Consider the following 22678-nt stretch of genomic DNA (forward strand, 5'->3'; position numbering starts at 1 on the left):
CTGGCTGGCTATGCACACCATGCCCAAGGCACAGCTTATTTTAGCTCTGGCTATGCCCAGTGGCCCCTGGTGGAGGCAAAGCTTGGCTTCTGAGCCTGTAGCAAATTGTGTCTGCAGGTGGACTGTTTAAATAGGGAAGATGTGTCATTATTCCTGATTTCGAGTTATCAAAATTACACCAGGAATTCACACAGCAACTCACGCAATGTCATTTTGCTCCAGGTAGGGCTGCACAGAGGGGACACAGGAGGACTCTACATGACCTACCAAGGAGCACACAATGAGCCTAGCCAATTTCCCTGTGATGAGGAGAACTCACCTCAGACTCAAATGCAGGAGTGCCAGCATATCAGCTAGATGGAGAGACCCAAGCAGGAACACCTCAGTACCTGCTCACTGCCCTCATTTTTCCATGCTACTGCATGGAACATGCAGAAGACCATGCATGTATCCAAACCTGGCATACTATATATACTCTAATGTATACAGAAACCCTACATCCAAAGTGGATAAATTTCAGGGTTCAATGTCAGATATTATTACACAAAAACAAAGCTAGGAAGTAAAAATAAAATCTTGGTTTCTAAAATGAAGAGGCTGATAACCCCAAGGCTTAGGGTCACAGGAGATCCAGGATCTGCTTGCTACCCTGAAAAATAAAAGGTGTTTTGTCCTGGTAACACAACTCAGACATTTCCACATCTTGATGCAGCAGAATTATCCACACTGAGTTTTCACAAATGTTAAGAGACAGTTAGGATGCTTTGACACCAATTAGGTGTTTATGACTCTATCCTCAATTACTTTCTGTTTACCTCCTCCCTCTCTTTAAAAATTACACAGCTCTAACTGGAACATAATATGCTATTCCCATCTCACTTTCAGAGCATGTGGATTCATGCCAGATATCAAATGCAGAAATTGAAACATACATGATTCATGCCATCAAGCTGTGATACACTGAAAACCTCTCAAAATTTGAGACAAATGATTTCCTTTCATGCCAGTCAGCATGTATTTATTACACACAGACCTGTGAATTCTGCATAGTCTTTGGTGAACACTTGTATTCAGTTCACAATGTCCATTCAGTGCTGTTTGTTTCCTCAGACTGACTGTCCTGAAGGATAGCATTGCTTGTGCTGTTATTGTGGACATTTTATTCAAGAAAAATTAAGCTGATTTCCCCACTTTCATATTTCTAACTATCAAGCAAATCACAGCACCACAAAACCATTTTGAACAGTTAAAAGCAGGCCTCAAGATAAAAAACATAGCAATACAGATAAAGAAGTCACTCCATCAGTTATGTTAGTAAATAGATAGGACACTGCACAGGTCTGTGATGATAGATTGGTCCTCTGTCCCATCATTATCATACAACAAAACAAGTGGGGGAAAAAAAAAAAGAAAGAAAAAAACTTCTTGGCAAATGGTAAAGAACTGTGAGCACTATGTCTCATTTATTTTTGGTAAAACAATACATTAGTGCAGCGTTTAATTCTCTTTCAAAGATCAGAGAGTTGTGGTCAACAGTTCAGTGTCCGAGTGGAGAACAGTGATAAATGGCATTCCTCAGGGATTGGTGCTAGGACCAGTGTTATTTAACATCTTTGTAGGCAACATGGACAATGGGACCTAGTGCACCCTCAGCAAGTTTGCAGACAACACCAAGCTGAGTAGTGCAGTTGACATGCTAGAGGGAAGAGACACTATCCAGAGTGATCTGGACAGGCTTTAGAGGTGGGCCCATGCCAACTTCATGAAGTTCAACAAGGCCAAGTGCAAGGTTCTGCATCTGGATCGGGACAATCTCAAGCTCAAATACAGGCTGAGTGGAGAACGGCTTGAGAGCAGCTCTGAGGAGAAGAATTGGGGGATGTCAGTTGATGAAAGGCTCAACATGGGTCAGGAGTGTGTGCTTGAAACCCAGAAGGCCAACCATATCTTGGACTGCATCAAGAGAAGCATGACCAGTAGATCAAGGGAACTGATTCTGTCCCTCTACTCTGACCCTGTGAGAACCAGCCTGGAGTACCGTATCCAGTTCTGGAGCCCCCAAAACAAGAAGGACATCAACCTGTTGGAGCAGGTCCAGAGAAGGGCCACAGAGATAGTCAGTGGGCTGGAACATCTCCCCTATGAGGATAAGCTGAGACAGTTGGGGCTCTTCAGCCTGGAAGCCCTCTGGGGGGACCTTTTAGTGGCCTTCAAGTACCTGAAGAGGGCCTAAAGGGAAGATGGGGAGGGACTTTTTATAAGGGCATGCAATGAGAGGACAAAGGGAAATGATTTTAAACTGGAAGAGGGTAGATTTAGACTAGGTATTAGGAACAAATTCTTTACTGTGAGGGTACTGAGACACTGGAGCAGGTTGCCCAGCAAGGCTGTGGATGCCCGTTCCCTGGAAGTATTCAAGGCCAGGCTGGATAGGACTTTGAGCAACCTGGTCTAGAGGGAGGTGTCCCTGCCCATAGAAGAGAAGTTGGAACTAGATGATCTTAAAAGTCCCATCCAATCCAAACCATTCTATTATTCTATGATTCACCAATTTTACAGGTAGCCAAATATGGCTTAGAATAACTCCTTCGCTCTTCCACTCCCATCCCACACCTGTGCAACAAACATCATGGACTAGTGTTCAAAATTTCAGAGTGCAGAATTATAAACTCAGCCATTCCTCTATCCTAACACTGCACAGTATACTATGAAATAGGCAAGATTGAAAACAGAACTATGAACCCCCTGATGTTTGGGAGCTTCCCAACTGAGAAAGACCTCTTCACTCACAGTTAGATAAAGCATGCAGCTACCCAGACCTCTTCTGACTCATTCCAGATTAATCAATCGCAGGTTACTTCAGTCAGATATAAATAAAACAAATGTGAAGACTGTTTCTGGACTCAGTTTGTAAACAAATCGGATCAAGAATCTCACTGTGTTCCTGTTAAAATAAAGGCAAATGGATTTGCAAAAAAATGGCACGTAGTGTTTTCAAACTTATCAGTAATCAAAACCACACGAACTGAACCAAAAAGAAAAACAATTCTGAGGAAAAAAAAAAAAAACCTAATGCAAAGATGCTACTCTTAAAAATTTAATAAAAAGTGTATTTTTTTTTTTCCTTACTAGCTGTCCATTTCCATTTCAGTGTTTTGAACAACCAGGAATTTTTTAAGGGAAGGATCTTACCTTTTAACACAAGACTTATTTTGGTTAATTTCTGAGAAATTTTGCCTCTCATTTTTGAATAAAGTAGCTGAAAACAAACCAAATAAAACATTTTAGCTCTTTATAAACAAGCCACTGAAAACAGAAAGAAGGAAAAGCTATGTTTACTCAGCCAGAATATTTAAAGAGACACAATCAACTCGAAAATACCAATTGTGAAGGATTTCCTCTCCCTAAATTTACCTCAGACATTAAAAAAAAAAATTCCTTATAACATAAAAAGACCATAAGGTAACAAGATTATTTCTAAAATGGAAATCAAACTTATCATTTCAGAATTTGGAAAAACCTAAAGAGAAGAACATCCTCCAAAATTAACCCACTGAATCCAATTACATATTAAAATGAAAGCTGTGACAGCATACTAGAGGTACCCTTACGCTCACCTTGCTTTTAAAGTGGCTTCAATTCCTTATTAAGCAGTTACATGCTTTGATGAGTATATAATGCTAGTTATTGAAGAAGACCAAACAATAGCTAAACTTCCCCAAAACACCTGGCTGAAGGAAAGAGCGAGCAGCCTGCCCATCCACCTGACTACTCCCAAACGTACCTCAGGTGGTTTTTTGCACAAGGTGAGGATAATTACTGCTCATCCAAACTCAACAGCAACACTAAGCCCATCAAGTTTAACGGAACCATTAAGATGAATAAAGAAAAGACAAACTTATATTCCACCTTTGTATCCCATAAAGAAAATTCTAAGACAAATATTAAAGGTGCTGTGTAGTCTATATTTTTAATGCTACCAACTCTTCTAAGAACTATCTTCTCTCATTTTGATTCAAGGGCTATCAGCAGTTCTCATACAGAATATAAATGTCATCAAGTACTTTGAACAGCTCAACATCCCACAGGGAAGTTTCTTTCACTGAGAGCCAGCACTAGGTATACAACACAAAGTAACTGTGATAAATGGGTATTCTCACATCTTAATCATACCAAGCACTTTGACAATGGTTTCTTTGCCTTTTCCCTACTTGGATATTTATTAGCTGTGATCAAAATATAGTCATTCTCTAAAAGACACACTTTTCAGTAGTTTAATTACTCCTGTGGTGTTATGTCTGGAACTTCCTCAGCCATTCTAGCACCCTTTCTAAAGTCAGAAGAGTATGAATCTCCCCAGCAATAACTGCACCCCTACTACCTATGCAGGTGGCACCATTCCCCTTCCTCTGTGTAGTCCTTTGTTTAAACAATTATCGTTCCTTTTTTGGCTAGATCACTAACCTGATCATTTGCTGTAGCCGTGGTTGTTTTTTTAAATAGGCCACTGGCTTGTGCTGAAGCACAAACTGTCTATTTGTTCTTAGTTTACCAAAGGAGCCAGATGACTCTATCAGCAATTCGTTTTCTTTGTTGCTTACTCTTTCCCCAGTCTTTGTAGTAGCGGTACTGCAGCTATTACAGTCTAATGACAAAGTTTTTAAGAAGTTCTCTCTTTACTTAGGTCAGCAAACGATCCAATAAAAGTAAGTCTGCTTCTCCTAGATCTCATTGGTCTTTGTATCACTGCTAAAACACTAAGTAGTTTTAATTTGATGACTAACCCCTGAAAGACTCTGAGTAATACTGCACTCTTTAAATATTCATTAGCAAGTAAGTATTTTTGAATCTATGATTTAATTTGCTTTTAAAATCATTTCATTTATGTCAAGTCAGATTTGTATCCTTCAGGTTATTAAGTAAAAAGCCATGTCAAGTCCAAAATCTCACAGAACTGTATTTTTACATCACTAGTCTTACCCCTAGAAATCAAACTTGTACTCACATCAAAAATAATATTGCTATTTTGGCATGATCAAGTTTTCATAAGTCCATGATGTGGTACACCATGCGCATTTCTGTGTTATATGTGAGCAATATACAAAAGGCATTTGGAATGTGAAAGCATGTAAGTTAATACTTTGTGACAGTGGAGACCAACAAAAAATCATTGCCATAAATTAAGCACTTGTCTAGAGCGACAGCTAAGTAACGGCTACTTTTTAGAAATTATCCAACATCTTTCCACAGGAATAGCAATAAAAGAATGCAGCCAGTCATGAGCGCTATAGGCTATGGAGATGACATTCTCCTGCTAGTGTTGTTACACTCTGCCTCTTCCTCATGAGCACAGCTTTTGGACAGTGGTGTCCAGATCTGGAAAGTTTATGAACTTTGGTTTCACATCCAACCTCCAGCCTTCCTCTGAGAACATCACAGCTGTCCTCTCCATAGGTACCATAACTTTCTTCATCGCATTTATATCTGCAAATTATTTGTAACAACTTCAGCTTTAGTTAAAAAACACGTTCACAACAACTTTTAAGTATTAAGAGATCATTTTTGTAGGTGAAGTTTTCATTCCAAAAAATTCCACCTATTCCACAGACTTGACCCCACACTTCAGTTAATAGAGGTGGCAGATTAGGTAACTGAGTCTGTGGTTCCACAAGTATTTCTGCAGCACCAGTGCCAGTTTCAGCAGCACGGCTGCTGCCACTCATTCCAACCTTTTCATCATGCCAGCACAGCTGTTTGTGAACCACGGCGAAGAGCAGATCCAGCTCAAACAAGTGGCCAGCAAAGGAGAGGTAAGGACTACTTAAGAAGCATTGCCACCAAGTGAGAAACAACAACTTCAGACTCTTTCACGCTCTGCCACTGAAAACGGAGAGACACAGAAACTTCAGGTACGGTCAGCCATATGCATGAACTAGTCACATGCTGTGTGATCCCTAAAGAACTGACACTGCAAGAACAGAGCAAAGATACTTCTCTTCCTACAGACCCTACAGTCTGTCTACTGGAGGCTAATTCCTGATCTGAAGGCATTACTTGAGCTACAGCTCAAACTATGGACTCCCTGAATGTAGATCTAAGACTCCACGAAGCAGGGTAGTTTTATAACAACTATCCAGGATTAAACTTCTGTTTCATTTCTGTCTTAAGCCAAAAATCTGCTGACTACTCAGCTAGCCCTTGGAGATAATAGACTGTAGTTTAATCAGAGAATTGGAAAACTATTCAAGTCATATCTAAATGGCTACCAGAAATGTCTAGGAAATACACAGTTGGCTGTTTAAGCTGAAAGATGCTATTCCTCTCATTGCAGTTGACTCCCAGCAAAACTTCTACATGGTGAGATCAGCATTCAGATGGTTTTTTGAACACAAAAATCGCTTCTCAGAAGAGGCTATCAACTGAACCAAATTAATATGAGAGTTACAGCAGTTCCTTCTATCACACTAGATTAGGAAAGAAAAAAAAAGAAAGAAAGAAAAGAAAAGAAAAGGAAAGAAGAGAAGAGAATAAAGAAACAACACACACATAAAAATAGGAGGCTCAATGGAAAAGCATTTTGATCTTTCCAATTTGGAAACCTACCACAGTTCCAAATCTTGCCTCAGGGTAACCTGAAAATTTTATTTTGGAGACTCTTTCCCAGAATATAATTACTCTGTTTGTAAAACCTTTGTACTGTTCGGCCCTGTTACTTTCCAGCTCCCTAACTCTCTGCGTTAAGAAGACCAGAATAGGAACATTAGGCTGTGTCTGAGCTGCATTGCTAGAACTTGGCAGGGGAAACATGCATAATCTGTCTGAGCCATGCCTGTTTTTGTGAAACCATGTCTGCACTGGGACACTCAGGAGACTTGGAAGAAAGACCTCACATACAGTGTGATGTCAGTATGTATAGGCTGAAGCGTACCGAGTCTTATTTAGCCATTCTCACATGGGAGTATGTTGACATTCATTTTCTGTAGTTCTCTGGGAATATACTGCACTAAATAAAAAGGACTGTCCAGGTGGGATTTAACATGTTAAACTGACTTCACACTTCTGATTGAATAGACTTAGCATTGATGAAATGTCCCTGAGCAAACACAACCTGGCTGTTCACTTCCACAAGCAACAAAGTTGCCTAAAAGGAATTAAAAGCATGCAGTTGACTGACAATATTTCTAACAGAATCACTTTCAGGAATACAATTAACATCAAACAGTATTATTGAGGTCATTCATAAAATGCTATAAAAATTTTATAATAAAAACATGTATTCTAGCACAGGAGCACAAAAATGTCTTAAAAAGGAGGAAAACATGAACGTACAACTTTGACATTTTTACTTAACCCTCCTCTGTTTTGTATTGAAGGATTACGCCTCCGCACTTTTGATCTCATGCACACAAAGGATACTACAATACCTGAAAAAAAATAACAGGCTGCTCTAAGAATAGAGGACTAGATACTCATCTGGCATAAAGTGAGACCGCTCCAGTAATTTCAACATTCCTACTCCAATTTGCAACAGCAAAAGATCTGGCACAAAACATCAAGCTAAGTTTCCAATTACCTCATGCACCAGCATTGATTTCAATAGCTGTATACATACAGTCAGAGAGGAGAATTATTTGAAAAGTTGCAAACTCAGCTCTGTATTTCTTTTACTTTTGTGGGCTAAAGCAGAGCCTCCATGGTATTTTAATGTAGGTTTTTGTGGTTTAATTATATACGTGTCAAGAGCAGAATACTTACTTGCTGCACGTATCAGATAAAAGAAAAAAGAAAAAAAAAGCAGCAGTAATTCTTTACACTGCTGAAAATGTCAACTTATACTAGGTTACGTCACAATAGTAGTAAATTTTACTGTTGCCCAAAAACCTAGTATGTATTAACTTAAATAAGTAAGTAAAAATTTATCGCTTATAGGAGTTAGTCCCCTGCAAGCCAAAGTCTTGCAGGTTGCCTCAGGAGGATTTTTTGCAGTTTGCTGCTCCAGATCAGTCAAATTGTACAGTTCAGGCACAATGGGAGGCAACCCCAGAGCAGAGATACAGTACGCACTCGGCCCAGACTGACTGGTCTTCAGAGACAGCACTTAAATTACACACAATTAAACAATGCTACACATGTTACTCATTGTCCTGTACTTCTGTGGATAGCTGCTAAGGGAAAATTGCCAGTGATTTGTTTTATTCTAGGAGAGGGACACAGACCCTCACAAGAATCTAGGCACACAAAACCTCAAAAATCCAGCTTTTCAAATTCGTGGTAATGAATTGAAAACGTAGCGTCTGGTATCTGAGCCCAACGGCTTAAGACAAAGTATGTACAACTCTTAGTGGCACATGGGTCACAGAAAGTTCCGAAGGTAATCACTTCTCATGACAATCTTCCCTTATCATGAAGAAATTCTAAATAAATTGAAAATAAAATGCTTAAAGGCTAGTATTCCTCAAAGAGCCATTAGCATTTGACATTTTGTTTGAAAATGTGATGCCCAGCATACAGGCAGCCCTGTGAGTGAGACTGCCCAGTGATGCATTCTGATAGAGGACAATCAATCATCAAAGTAATTTTGCCGTTCAGCATTGAAACAAAAGGTGGGCCACCTATCTGCTGCATTTCTCAGGCTCGGAGACAAGAAGAAACCGCTTTAAGATATTTTTCACCAGGGTCCTGTAATGCAAGCATCCCAAAAGGAATCTTCCTGGCAGCATTACAGCCTACAATGTGGACTAAAACTGTAAGTTTTATTGCCTTCTCAAATAGATTTTATTCTTGACTTGACAGATAAGCACCCTCTGTATCTGAGCTGTTGCACTGCAAAGTGCATCCAAGTTCCTTTAAGCACTCCTGATTCACGATGGATTTGGTAACAGTGCAATGCAGAATGGTCCACACAGGTGGACTCAGCCAAAAAGTTATTTGATAAAAAAATCTGATTTCTGTGCAGCAACATCTAAAATGTCATCTAATCTGTACAAGTAAAACGGAAAGCTTTTGATGTGTATTGTAATGTGTGGGGCTTTGACAGTTAAAACATCTACCGACTTTAAAAGAAAGAGAATTTATTTTCGATAACCATTTTTATTTACTTTTAAAAAGAGGAGCAGTTTATGCCTTCAGCAGAACTATGCCCTGAAATCTCAGGGGTGATTAAAGGGCCATGCCAAAGCTGAAAGGTTTCAAATATCAAACTATACTATTATGTCAGGGCCAGCAAGATCAATTAGCGCTTTTCAATGACAGAAAAGGTTAAGTTGGACACAGATTTACAGAATATTTAAACCTAAAAATGGAAAACATCACATATTAATTTAATGCCACATGTTAGAGGCTTATTTGTAAACCTCTTAACTGAGGAATAAATATCAAAACTTTTCTTCCACTTGCACAACACGAAAACTGCTTTTGTCAGGAAAAAAAGGCGAGGAGATTTATAAGATATATCTGTATATGCTAGATGATGTTAACATTGGGTTTCCAAATACAAAGCAGGACTTGAGGCAGCCAAATTTTCTGCTACCAGACCTGGTTTAGTGCTGAACTCTTATAAAGCATTATAAAAAAGACGTGATAAACTGACAGATGTCTGTTTGCCTGATGCCTCTCCGCTTGCATGCTTCTTGCAAATCCTGACAACGCTAAAAGTGAATGGCAATGAATAAGTAAACCAATTCCCACATTAAACCAAAAGACAAATAAAAAACTACTAATAAAGGGGAGGAAAAAAAAAAAGAAAAGAAAAAAAAAAAAGGAGCAAAAAAAAAAAAATAGTAACCTGTAAATTAATTCATCTCAAGCCTGGGAAAGGAAGTGTACAGCTTCTGCAACTGAAAGCAACACTCGCACCAGGAAATACTGGAACTTACATTTCAGCTCCTGGCATCATACGGATACTCACAGGAAGCACAGGTATGCTTGAAGTTAATCCAATACCTGTTAATATAAGCATCACCGCAGTAAACATCACTTGAACAAAGTACCATGCTACGATATCAAATAAAGTTGGTATAAAATTACCATAAGAGTGTAGGAGATGGGGCGGGAAAAAAAAAAGGCACACTGTTGAGAACAGTGATTTGGATTATAGTTGTATGATTCCAAATAAAAGCGAAGCAAGATTACTTTTGTTCAACGATAGATTTCAAAAGGTCTTTTTTTTTCTTTTCTTTTTTTTTTAAAGCCCACTTTATTTATTTCGTCAAGGAGTGATTTGAAATATTTACTACCAGACAGTACCTAATTTTAGGTTTTAAGTGCTTTAACAGCTCTATGAAATATGATCAGCAGCTGCAATATAGAAGTATGCTGAATAAACTCTCCTTGTAAAAAGGGAGACCTGTTCTACCTCGAGTTCATAAAACCCTTACTTTCAAGAAAGAAAAAGATAACACGTAAAAAGTTAATAGTTACGTCCTACAGCGTTTGACAGAAACTCCGGGAATTTCTTTCTTCTCTCTGAATTGGCTTTCATATTTCACAGGGGAAAAAGTAGCTTGCATTTTAGCACATGTACTGAACATTGTGCACCACCAGCAGCTCACCAAGGAGCCAGGTACTTTTCCCACACCAAATTCCAATGCTTAACCTCAGTTGATTCCAGGACTAAAAAGTAGAACGCAATATATGAAAGTCACATAAAGTTTAAACAGTAGCTCTCAAAGCTTGCATCAGAGGCTAAAAATATGCAACAGGATACTATCTATAGCCGTATTTCCAGTTGCCTCGTTTGAAACATTTTATCCGGGAACTGCAATTAACTGGGAACCCACCACTTTCTTACCTATTAAATTCCTTGTTTAGAATTCATCTAATGCATTGGTGGTATCCATGAGGCAGAATAAATTTCTATTGCACGGGGTTGTGAAGCCGTTAACGCACACAAATCCTGAAAGGAGTAACCTTCAACTACAGTTTTTAGCAACAGGACCACATACACATAACTACTTATTACTGTATATGCATTATCTGAGCAAGGGCACGTGAAATGTTGGTCAACATATTCCTCTGTTAGTTTTATTAAATTGGTCTGAAGACCACGTGGTAACATAAATACGAGAATTTTCAAAAGAAAACGGGGTGACCCGGTTCAGATGGAGCCCAACTAACGCCAGACGTCAAAACGGACAGGGAGAAGAGAGAGAAATGTCAGTCTGCGTCTTCACTTACTCACACTACGATGCATTTGGTAAGTATGCAAACATTTCTTATTCGGCAGCGTCCTGAGAAACACCGGCAGAAAAGAGTCAAAGCGGCGGTAATTTTAGGAAACCCCTTTTTGGGCGTTAAGTAAATAAAACGATAGAACCACAGCTTTAACGCAAAGCACTCTCTTCAAATAACAAATAAATACTGAGGTCAGACACAACGTGATATTTACTCCACGTACAGAGACGATGCTTACTTTGTACGCGCCCCTGCACAGCTGATCAGTTTACCTCGGACACACTTTCTGGTCTTCGCAAATCCTTTCTGCTGTCCCACACACGTAAACAAACCCTCAGCGCACGGAAAATCCGGCTTCCTTACTGTTCTAGCACGATTTCATGCCGCACTTCGGATCAGCCGAGGCGCTCCCGGGTCGGTACGGCGCCTCTCGGGTGGCTGCAGCCTCCGGGAGCGTCACACCGCCTGACACCGCCGTACCTCCGGGCGCTGCGCTCAGCCCGGCCGCGGGATAACGGGAGGGCGGCAGCCGCGCACCTCCCTGGATCTCGACAGCCGTTTCGCGAACGCAGATGAAACTTTAGATGCCAAAGGCTGATTGGCAGCGGCGCTGCCGAGGGACCCGCTCGCCTTTCGGGGGAAATCGCCGCGGGCGCAACCCGGGGTGGGTGCGGGCTGCTCCCCGCCGCGGGTCCTCCGCCCGCGGTGGCAGCCGGGGTGGAGAACTGATGGCCGGCAGCCCGCTGGGTTTGAGCGCGGAGAATCCTGTTACCTCGGCGCGGATCAAGTGCGCACACGCACTCGGACGTTTCCCCACGTGGAACCGCTTTCAGACCAAAACATGGGGCCCCGTGACGGGACCCCGCGCCGGGCCGAAGAGAACAGGGGGCCGGGGGAGCCCGAAAACTCAGTTTTGTCCGCCTGGAAACCGCGAGGAAAACAAACCGGGAGATGCGGGAGGGAGGGATCCCTCGGGGAAAGGAAACGGCAAGGAGCAAAACCAGGAGGCAGCCGCCGCCCGGCTCCCCTCGGACACCGGGGCCACGAGCCGGAGAGCTGCGGCGCGCCCCGCCGGGCAGCGCTCGCCTCCGGACGCGGCTTCCCCGGCGGCGGCGGACGGTTCTGCCGAGGGCAGCGTCCCGCCCGGCAAAGCCCCCTCGACCCGGGGCCGGCAGCACCCCCGAGCGCTGCCGGGTGCCCCCGCGCCCCCGCTTTCCGCCGCGGCGGGGGCGGGCGGGCGGGAGGCGCACGCCGGGAACAATGCGGGGCAGCCGGCGCCCGGCCCCATCTTGGCCCGGCCGAAGCAGTCGGTCGAAGAGGGGCGAGGGCAGAGGGGGACGGGCTGTCACCTGGGCATAGGCACACAGAGCGGCAAAAAAAGCCCCGGGAGCGGTTGTTTTTTTTTTTTTCAACTAAACTTGCGTGGTGCCGTGGTGAGCACCCGACCCTGCCCCGTGCGGACGGCTCCGCCGGTCCTTCCCGTCAAGCTTGGTTCGCAGCAATATATTCTTTTGTCATCGGACTAACAAGAAAACAACGTTAAATAGCCCTGCACACCCGCACGGCCACACGCACGGGCGGCGGGGAACCGCTCTCCTCCACCTCTGCGGGAGGTGCGGGAGGGAAGAGAGACACTCACCTCGCCGCCGGGATACGCCGCTACCTTGATTTTATGGCCGCTCCTTATTTATTTATTCTCGTCCCTTCTCCGAGCCGAGTTTCCCTTTTTGCACCGTTCCTCTGGCAAAACCGGGACATCCCCTCTACAAGTTCCCCCCCCCCCCCCCCCTCCTCCTCTCCCCACACACAAATAAAGCGCAACTCAGAGCAGCCCGGGAGGGGAGACTCGGGGCGGGGGGGCAGACGGAGGAGGAGGAGAAGGAGGCTGGTACGGGGGAAGCCAAACACCCTTCGCACTTCAGCGAGCGCACTAGTTGCCTCTCGCGCAGAAAGTTTCTCTGGCGAGGGACGGGGCTAAGGAAAGGTAACCTCCTCCCTCCCGAAAAGGTCGCTGCCGGGAGCGGGGAAGTGCGGGGAGAGCAGTGCGGGAGGCAGCGCGGCCCCGGGGCTGCCCTACAGCCGCCCCAAGGCCCTCCTCGCCCCGCTGCCCCCAGCCGGACCCGCACCTTTACCGCGCCGGGCAGCTGCGGGAGCTGCCGTGGGAGCAGTGGGAGGAAAGAGCCAGAAGGCACAGGAGGGTTCAGCTCTCAGCACTGACCCTTGTGGACACCACAGGTCCCACACAGTCCCATTTGTTTGTTCTTGAATGAACCGCCACTGTAAAGCGGTACTGACTTTTGGGGAAGGTTGGTTGTTTATAGGACCGATCAAGCTCTATACAGAGGAAGACCTGATTTTGTACCGGTTGCATTTGTCTTCTTCCTCCCAAGCTCATCAGTGAGGATGGAGATAAAGCCCTGTCTCACTTAAAAAAAACTGAGCGCTTTTGTGCTTGGCTCTCTTTGCTACCGCCTGTGGGTAAGAGGAGAAAGAAGCCTAATTGCTAAGTCACTTCTCACACTTCTGCCATTAACCATGTATTACCTCTTCTGGATTTCACTGGGTAGATAGGCTGGCTCCTCTTCAATCAGTTGCATCACCCTCTGTCTGTCACGTAATTCAGTTCTTCCAAGGGCTTAAGTCAAAAAATTCAGAAGCAGAGTGCAAAGTTAGGCCCTACAGCTGGAGAGAGAGAACACCAGCTGTGTTCAGAGAAGTGTCTTGATCTTCAGAAATACTGAATGTCACAAGATTTTGAGGTCAGCGAGTCTTGTGAAAAGGGAGAAAAATCACAGATTCCTGAAGATTCTTTCCTATCTATCTTCCATTTGCACACTTTTGCATCCTGTGATACCATTCAGCGCATAACTGAAGCTGTCTGCCTTTGAATTTCAAAATTTACGTTCAGTGAATTGTACTAACAGGGCCATCTTTCTCCTAAATAATTTCAGACTTAAGATGACTAAATCCTCATGAAAACAAGTCTATAAAAACCCCATATTTGCTGTCTTGGGAGAGTCGCCACTCAGAAAGAGAACAGACGTGGAAAACTCTTTGACCTACACAAATACAGCTAGAAAAACATTTAAACTCAGAAAGCCCCCGAAAGCCAACCTTCAAATTGACGTCGTGTAGGACAAGCCAGAAAAATGAAGTGAGGTTTGAAATTGAAAGCTTAGAGAGCAACTGGCAACTCAGATTTGCAGAAAATAATTGCAATCGACAGAGCCACCGGCTGTGGCTTATGCCAGCACCCATCTTGCTAACAGACTCCTTCTGCAGGAGCACGTGCTAACAGCCTGCTCCTTTCAAGAGGACTTTTGTACACAGCACCACTCTGAGATGAGGCTCTTGAACACGGCCATGAAGGTTTTCTGAAGTCTGGATTCCTTCCACCTTACTTCAATGAAGCAAATTCCCGTTCCAGAGAACAGACACCCGGTAACCTGGCTTGTTTTAATAGACATATCACTTTAAAGCAAACTTTTAACCATGTGTTGCACCCACTCTTAAAGTGTAAGGTACAGCTGACTTAAAAAGGTTATGTATGATTTTCATTCAATGTAGCAGGTTTCAGACTGGCGAGGGATGGGAGAATGGCACTGCTGATCCGTGGTACAGACCCAGGGCACGTCTCCCGGACAGGAGCCTGGCCTTGCTGTCTTTGAACCACTTCGCTGTTTTGCTATTGATTTCAGAGAGAGCAGGCAGGGTCACGCTCAAAACTAACGGTCCTTTGGCAGGTGCACTGAAGGAAGTCCTACACAGGACTCATAACAGAAGACTAATTTCACAATTTGATAGTAAAATACTGCCAGGTGGTAATTAGATGATGATTTTGGTTACATTGGCGTTGTTGGGCTGAAGTAAGTTTCAGCGCTTAGTGGAAGCGATCTCAGTGGGCTGTAAGTCCAAAATCTAGTGCGATCCACTGGCTCTTATAACTGACTCTGTGTGACCATATAGAGCCCTGCACGGAGAAGGTCATGCTAGAAATAGTCCTAACGGTGCCCAAGGAAGGGCTGTAGGATCCACTTTTACACAAGAATAGAAGAATAATACCTTATCCATTTAAAGCAACATGGGAATGTAAGTAGGCAGGATGTAATTATCTAGATTGGTATTTGGCCAGGCACTCCTACACTTGCAAAAAGTGCCATAGGGTTTAATGACCACAAGTGTTTGGTATCCTTGGTTATACCTCTTACATAAAGACAGCACTGTGATCATATATACTTTGTGCTGGTTCAGTACTGAGTCAGCAGAAGAATGTTGCACAAATACCCATTCGTATGGTACCTTGGAATTTCCTTAGAGGTCCTCCATGCAAATACTATAGGCCCTACCCTCCTTATCTGGTAAAATCTAATGAGTCATAAATAGTATGGTTCTGGATGACTGTGTTTGTGTACGTTACTGCAAACAGAAGGGGTTTTAGAATCTTTATAAACAATTTGAAGTGAATCCAATGTACTTTTCTGGGTTGCATCGCAGTAACAAAAGGGGATTTTTGTTTGTTTGATTGGTTGTCTTTATTATCTGAGCTCAGGATTATACTTAGATATTCTAAGAAAACTGAGTGACCTACTGTTACGATTTTGATAAAGTATCATTACTATGATTTACTGAAGTGCCTACCATATGTCACATCTTGCTGATCTACCTGTTCTGAATTTTGTTTTACAAAAGCAGGACTTTGAATGATACACGGCTGCTTATTTTCAGGATCAAGTATGAGATCCACAAGTGTGTTAATTAGGCTAAGTTTGTTGATCTGTACACTTAAGGTTATTATTTGGTGTTTCATGGCTTTATAATCATAAAAAGAAAGAATGACGAAAGGTTATTTTGCCATGGTTATCAGATTTCAAGTTTATAAAGACAGTGACCCACCCTTTTCAGTAATTCAACATCCAGGGTTCAGCTGTGGGTTCAAAAGCAGGTTACAACTGGCTACTCATTGTGAGCCAAAGTGCCAACTGTGCCTTTAAGTATGTTATATAACCTATTTTTCAGTTTCAGTTCTCAAGTATGCCATCATTTAAGTGTCATTTAGATTTCCGTATTTTTTTTAATCCAAACAAACCTGACCTCAATCATAAGGTTCCATGGCTCCAAATAGCAGAGCTTTTCTAATATTTTATTTTGAGTGCCTACGTTCAATACTTCATCACATAGATATGTGCTGTGGACAGTGCCAAACACAGTGCCAGGGGTGTCCTCAGTTATCTCCAGCGCTTACCAGGAGAGGGCTCTGCTCTGTATCCCGTGCACAGACACAGGTCTCACTGAAGTTTGTGGATGTTCTGTCTTAAAAGCTTGCTTGAAATAAAGCTGGCTAGGTGCGAAATTGCATTTTTAATTCGGCTGTGTGTGTAGAATAGTGTGCCTACTAATTTTATTTTGCAATTATACCAGGATCTTTCTTTCCTTCCTGAGAGAGACTCACCCTCTCCCTGCAGGAAGGCACCATTCCTTCACGTTTCAAGGAAGTTTCAGGGATGAAATGTATGCAGTTTACCCAGAAAAAAAAATGCTGAGCCATCCCTTTTTATGATGGATCACACCTTCCGTTTCCCTGTGGTACACCAAAACTACATCTGCACTAATCAGAGCTAGTACACAAATCTGCTAGCTTGGTTCTTGGCATTGCTTTTGCTCTCACCAGTTAATGTTCTAAAAAACACCCTGGTGCAGTTTAGGCTATTGGAGCAGCCAAGGATCTCATGCTGTGTCTGGAGCAGCCATTTAATTTAGTTTACAGTGAGAGATTTCACCTTAGAGAAACAGTGCTGTAGCAGATAGCCTCAGAAAAGAGGGGCAACTATTTCCCAGACCATTTCTAAGTGCAGATGCATCCTGCAAGTCACTCTCTGTTCAGGACAGCACTGTCAGGCTGTTGCCACAGAGGCTGAGCTGCTGGGCCCAGAGGAACCTGGCCCCTATGGAGCGTCTGCATGCAGGAGGCCATAAGCATGCCCTGGATCCATCCCTGATTCTTCTGGCAGCCAAGACTTGTCTCAAATTTCATTTTGTTGCAGATAAAACAAAGAGCTATCCTTGTGTGATTTATGAAAATGTGAACATTTAAATCTGCTTCGTTAAACATTAGTTCTGCTGCTCAGTGTAACTCCCTTGTATTTGCTTTTTAATCAGTTTCACATTTAATGTAGTTTCCTTCCTTTCTGTTTACTGTAGGAATTTTCATCCATCTTTTAGGAATTCTTTTTGCTTATTTATTTACATTTACAACAGAGTAATTTTTACATGGGCACAGCTCTATTTCTATAAATCTATTTAAGGCATCCTCATATTCTGAGAGATATAAAATCCAGCTTCTTGAATCAGAATCACAGAATCATCAAGGTTGGAAAAGAACTCCAAGACCATCTAGTCGAACCGTTCTCTTACCACCACTGCTTCCCCACTAAACCATATACCTCATTACAACATCTAAATGTTTATTGAACACCTCCAGGGATGGTGACTCAACCACCTCCCTGGACAGCCCATTCCAGCACCTAACCACTCATTTGGAGAAGCCATTTTTCCCAGTACCCAACCTGAACTTCCCTTGGTGCAATTTGAGGACATTCCCTCTAGTCTTACCACTAGTTATGTGGGAGAAGAGGCCAATCTTCTTTCAGATCTTTGTAGAGAGCAATAAGGTCTCCCCTGAGCCTCCTCTTCTCCAGACTAAACGATCGCAGTTCCCTCGGCCTCTCCTCATGAGACCTGTGCTCCACACCCCTCACCAGCTTTGGTGTCCCTCTCAGGACACACTCTAAGACCTCGATGCCTTTCCTGTAGTGCGAGACCAAAAACTGAACACAGTACTCAAGGTGTGGCCTCACCAGAGCTGAGTACAGGGTGATGATCACCTCCCTGCTCCAGCTGGCCATACTATTTCTGAAGCAAGCCATTTACCTTCTTGTCTACGTGGGCATGCTGGGTGCTCACATTCAGGTGAGCATCAACCTGCCACTTCCAGGTCCATTTCCTCCACAGTCTTCCAGCCACTCTGCCCCAAGCCTGTAGCACATGGTCTTGTTGAACTCTGTCCCGCTGCCCAGCAATTCAGCCTGTCCAGGTCCCTAAGAAGGGCCTTCCTATCACCAGGCAGATCAACACTTCCTCCCAGCTTGGTGTCATCTGCAAACTTACTGAGGGTGCACTCAATCCCCTCATCCAGGTCATCAGTAAAGATATTGAATAGGACAGGCCCCACTGCTGACCCCTGGAAAACAGCACTCATGACCAGGCACCAGCTGGATTTAACTCCATTCACCACCACTTTCTGGGCCCAGCCATCCAGCCAGTTCTTTACTCAGCAAACGGTGTACCTCTCCAAGCCACAGGCTGTCAGCTTCTCCAGGAGAATAATGTGGGAGACAGTGTAACAGGCTTTGCTGAAGTTTAGGAGACCACATCAACAGCCTTTCTTTCATCCACTAAGGAGGCCACTTGATTGTAGAAGGAGATCAGGTTGGTCAACCTGCCTTTTGTGAACCTATGCTGACTGGGCCTGATCCCCCCAGTTGTCTAGCACATACCATGTGATCTCACTCAAAATTTTCTGTTCCATAACGTTAAATGCACTAATGTCAAGCTGACAGACCTGTAGTTCCCTGGATCCTTCTTACAACCCTTCTTGTACCTGGGAGTCACGCTGGCAAGCCTCCAATCCTCTGGGACCTCTCCAGCTGTCAGAGACTGTTGATAGATGTTGGAAAGCCACTTGGCAATCACCTCCACCAGCTCCCTCAGCACCCTTGGGTGGATCCCATCTAGCTCCATGGACTTATGACAGTCCAGTTGGGGTAGTAGGTTTCTAAATGCTTCCACCTAAATTGTGAAGAGTCTTTTCTGCTCCCCATCCCAGACTTCCAGGTCAGGGTGTAGAGTACCCTGAGGATAACTGGTATGACCATTAAAGAAGGCATTAGGAAACCTCAGCCTTTTCCTTATTCTCAGTGGTCATGTCCCCTGACACATCCAGTAAAGGATGGAGATTGTCCTTAGCCCTCCTCTTACTGTTAATATACTTGTAAAAAAGTTTTTTGTTCTATTTTGCCACAGTGGCCAGGTTGAGTTCAAACATGGCTTTTGCCCCTCTAATTTTCTCCCCACATATCCTAAGAAAAAATTTATCCATGCCAGTCTTCTTCCCTCCTGGCTCATTTTATGGGACAGAGGAACTGCCTGCTCCAGCAGCTCTAAGACTTCCTTCTTGAGGAGCAACCATCCTTCCTGGACCCCTTTTCCCTTCAGGACTGAATCCCAAGAGACCCTCACTTCAGTGTCCTGAATAGTGTAAAGTCCACCCTCCAGAAGTTAAAGACAGAAGTTTTGCTGGCCACCCTCCTGACTTCATCAAGAATAGAGAACTCTACTACCTCATGGTCAGTCTGCCCAAGACAGCTCCTGACCTTCACATTTCCCACCAGTCCTTCTCTGTTAACAGCAGGTCTAGTGAAGCACCTCACCTGGTAGACTCTCTTGTAAGCTGCATCAGGAAGTTGTCTTCCCCACACTCTAGAAACCTTCTAAACTGCTTCTTCTGTACCGTATTATATTTCCAGTATATATCAGGGAAGTTGAAATACCCTGTGAGAACAAGGGCTGCCAATCACACAGCTTCTTCCAGCTGCAGACAGAATGCCTCATCCATCTTTTCATCTTGGTTTGGGGGTCTATAACAGACCCCCACCAGGATGTACATCTTGTTGGGCCTCCCCTCACCCTTACCCATAGAGACACAACCTTATTGCCAGCCCCAAGCTCAACAACAGTGAAACACTCTAGCATAGAGAGCCACACCACTGCCCCTCCCTCCTTGCCTGTCCCTTCTGAAGAGCTTATAGCCATACACTGCAGCATTATCGCCACCCATTGCAGCAACTGAAAATAGTTTTCAGTCTCATGTGTAGGTAGTATAAACCAAAGACATGATAGAATCTCTCAGAATAGTCACTACTTAGAAATTATTCTGTATAAGTGAGCACTGTTATTTATTAGTCAGTTATCAAGCATGCTGGGGTTTACAGTAAAACCAATGGCAAAACACTCGTCGGTTTCATTGTCAGCAGGATTGAGCTCATTTTGCAATAAACTCAAATGCAAATTCATGCCAAGAATTTTTTACTACGCTGTAACATCATATTGTTGCTGTATTGCATTATAATGTAATAACATATCATTCAGTAAAGCGTAATTGGCCGTGAGCTTTTTCACATCTTTTGTAGAAGTAAAAATATCATCGCCAAATGACGCTACAAATGACATTATACATTACTGTTACACTAAAAATAACTTCGTTTCTTCCAGAAACATGATTGAATTCAATTCTCCTAGTAGTATAAGATTAAATGAAGCTAAGGCAATTTCACTCATTTATTTGCAGGTGGTGTGCAATAGAGGAAGGAAACATAGAAAAAGTATAAAATTAAAAGCAGAGATTCCAAAAAAATGATGTCAAAATGTGTTTTCAGAAAAACCTGTTTTATTTCAAAGTACAAGTTCCTTTCTGCCATTAAAGTGTTCTATTCAAAGTCATCAGACTTTTCTGAACTTATGTTAGGGCTCCAAAAATATATATTGATTTAAGCTGCTAGTTTATTTTCAGCACTTGAAGTATGGTAATAGGCAGAAAACAGTGCACAGCACTTAGAGACCATTACAGTTCTGTCTCAGAAAGTACGATGAGGTTATCTAGTGTTGGGATGTTCCTGGCCAAACTTTTTAGACGTTAGTTTCTCTGAGGATTTCATCCTGAATCTCGTTGTTATCAATTAGAAATAAGCTGTCTAGATTACCCTAAGGACATTTAAACAATCGTTGTAGAGGTCTGGGTTTTACACGTCTGTGAGCTAATCCTGACGGCAAGCTCGGTGTTGAATCACCCCTTATGCAGTGAAATATTAAGGCAACCAGCAAAAGGTAAGTTTGTTTCTTTCTGGCTGTGAAGTGATAAATATATTCTGTAGTTACTATGTTTACATTTGGTTATTTATAGACATTTACTTAGAAAGCCTAGGTGTTGGTCTTTTTGCACTCTGAAAGCACTCAGGCAGACACAGTCCCTGCCCTGGAGATCTTACAAGTTAGCCCCATGTAAACAAGTTACTGATACAATTCCCTATAGCACAGTCATTCACCTGCTGAAGTCAAAGTTTTCACCTGGAAGGAAGTGCTTTGGCTTTAGCATTAACCAGAACAGGTCTTGATACATCTCTGCAGCTTCAGAGTGAACGCTATCACCATGAGCAGGACTACATGTATGATGGAACTGGAACATACTGTAGAAAAGCAAATAATAGCTTGAGATACTCTCTCAACCCACAAGCTGAGAATTATAAGCAAGGTAAGAAGATACTAGTGTGAAACTATTTAAAGTTGTATGGCCTTGTTTCAACTAACTGAACGCTGTTCATAAATCACGGGCTATGAGATCTCCTGAGCAGCAGCCATCCAGTTTTCCCAAGTAGAGCTTAAGCTTGTTCTCAGTTCCGTTTTCGGTGGAGAAGAGCCCAAGTCAGACATGTCCCTGTGTGTGAAGCATTGAGTATCAGTGCTTCTGGTATGATGCACAAGTACATGTGCATCTTTTTCTTCATTTATTCATTAGGTTACAGCCAGGCAACAGCAGTTCCAGGACAGGAAGAGGATATTTTGAACAATGGTCTCCAAAGCAGGCCTGAGCATAGGTTATCATAGGAATCAGAGAGGAGTCAAGGAAAATAACCTTGACCTTTCTCTTCTCATTCATTTCCCATTATATATTTCTTTTCTTACTAACACACACACATATATATTTCTTAATAAAACCAAATGGCATAGGTTACATCACAGCTCCTACATTGTTTCTGAGGCTTACAAGTGATTATTACAGCTCTGATTTCAGAGCATTTTTGCTATGATATTGAAGAAGAGAGGAAATAGGAAAAAGGGCTGTAGGATGTGGACCAGAGGGGAAAGAGCAATTCCCACCTTTTGCCTTATGGTATAGCCCCTTGTTGAAAAACATGTAATACTCTTCCTCTTCACCTTTTGCATTAGTTGACTACACTTGGTATTGGCTGTGAATGTATCTTATTAGCATTGGAAGGGTGTGTACTGCATTGAAAATGAGACTGATGGTTGAATTTCATGTCAGAAAAAAAAAAAAAAAAAGAAAAGAAAAAGAAAAAAAAATGTAAAAAACATATCCTAAAAGGTGACAGCCCGTGTTTCATTTTCCCTGCCCCATATCCTGTTCTGGGAAAACTTTTCTTCACTTCTGACTTAATAAAAGCATATACACACACTGAACTTTTTTAATATTATTTTTACTATTCACACTTTCGAACCACAGAGAGGGACCAATTTACATGGCCTAAAATCCGGGGAAAGTTTTGTTCTGGAAACAATTATTTTTGTTGAGAACTATTGATGAGGTGATTACCTAAGAATTCAGTGGTAGGAAATGGAAGAGGAGGCAATTTCTGAGTTTTGAAAGATCATCAAT

The 22678-nt window shown here is 42.8% G+C and overlaps 1 protein-coding gene across 49 annotated transcripts in view; it reads right to left on the reverse strand.

Annotated features, from left to right (window-relative positions):
- Positions 1 to 12914, reverse strand: part of EYA4 (EYA transcriptional coactivator and phosphatase 4) — a 156760-nt gene extending 143846 nt beyond the window's left edge. For 31 of the 49 annotated variants that reach the window (XM_015284036.4, XM_046938491.1, XM_040696818.2 and 28 more), the window contains exon 1: positions 12812 to 12914. The gene's annotated coding sequence lies outside the window, so the exon portion shown is untranslated. Of the gene's footprint in view, positions 1 to 2790; positions 5002 to 9875; positions 9943 to 11410; positions 11657 to 12811 lie in introns of those variants that run through there. The other 18 variants (XM_015284021.4, XM_040696789.2, XM_046938487.1 and 15 more) reach the window with 10 other exon arrangements.
- Between the last annotated feature and the right edge of the window lie 9764 nt (positions 12915 to 22678).

Source organism: Gallus gallus, chromosome 3 (assembly GCF_016699485.2).
Source record: "Gallus gallus isolate bGalGal1 chromosome 3, bGalGal1.mat.broiler.GRCg7b, whole genome shotgun sequence".
Classification (NCBI taxonomy): Eukaryota; Metazoa; Chordata; class Aves; order Galliformes; family Phasianidae; genus Gallus; species Gallus gallus.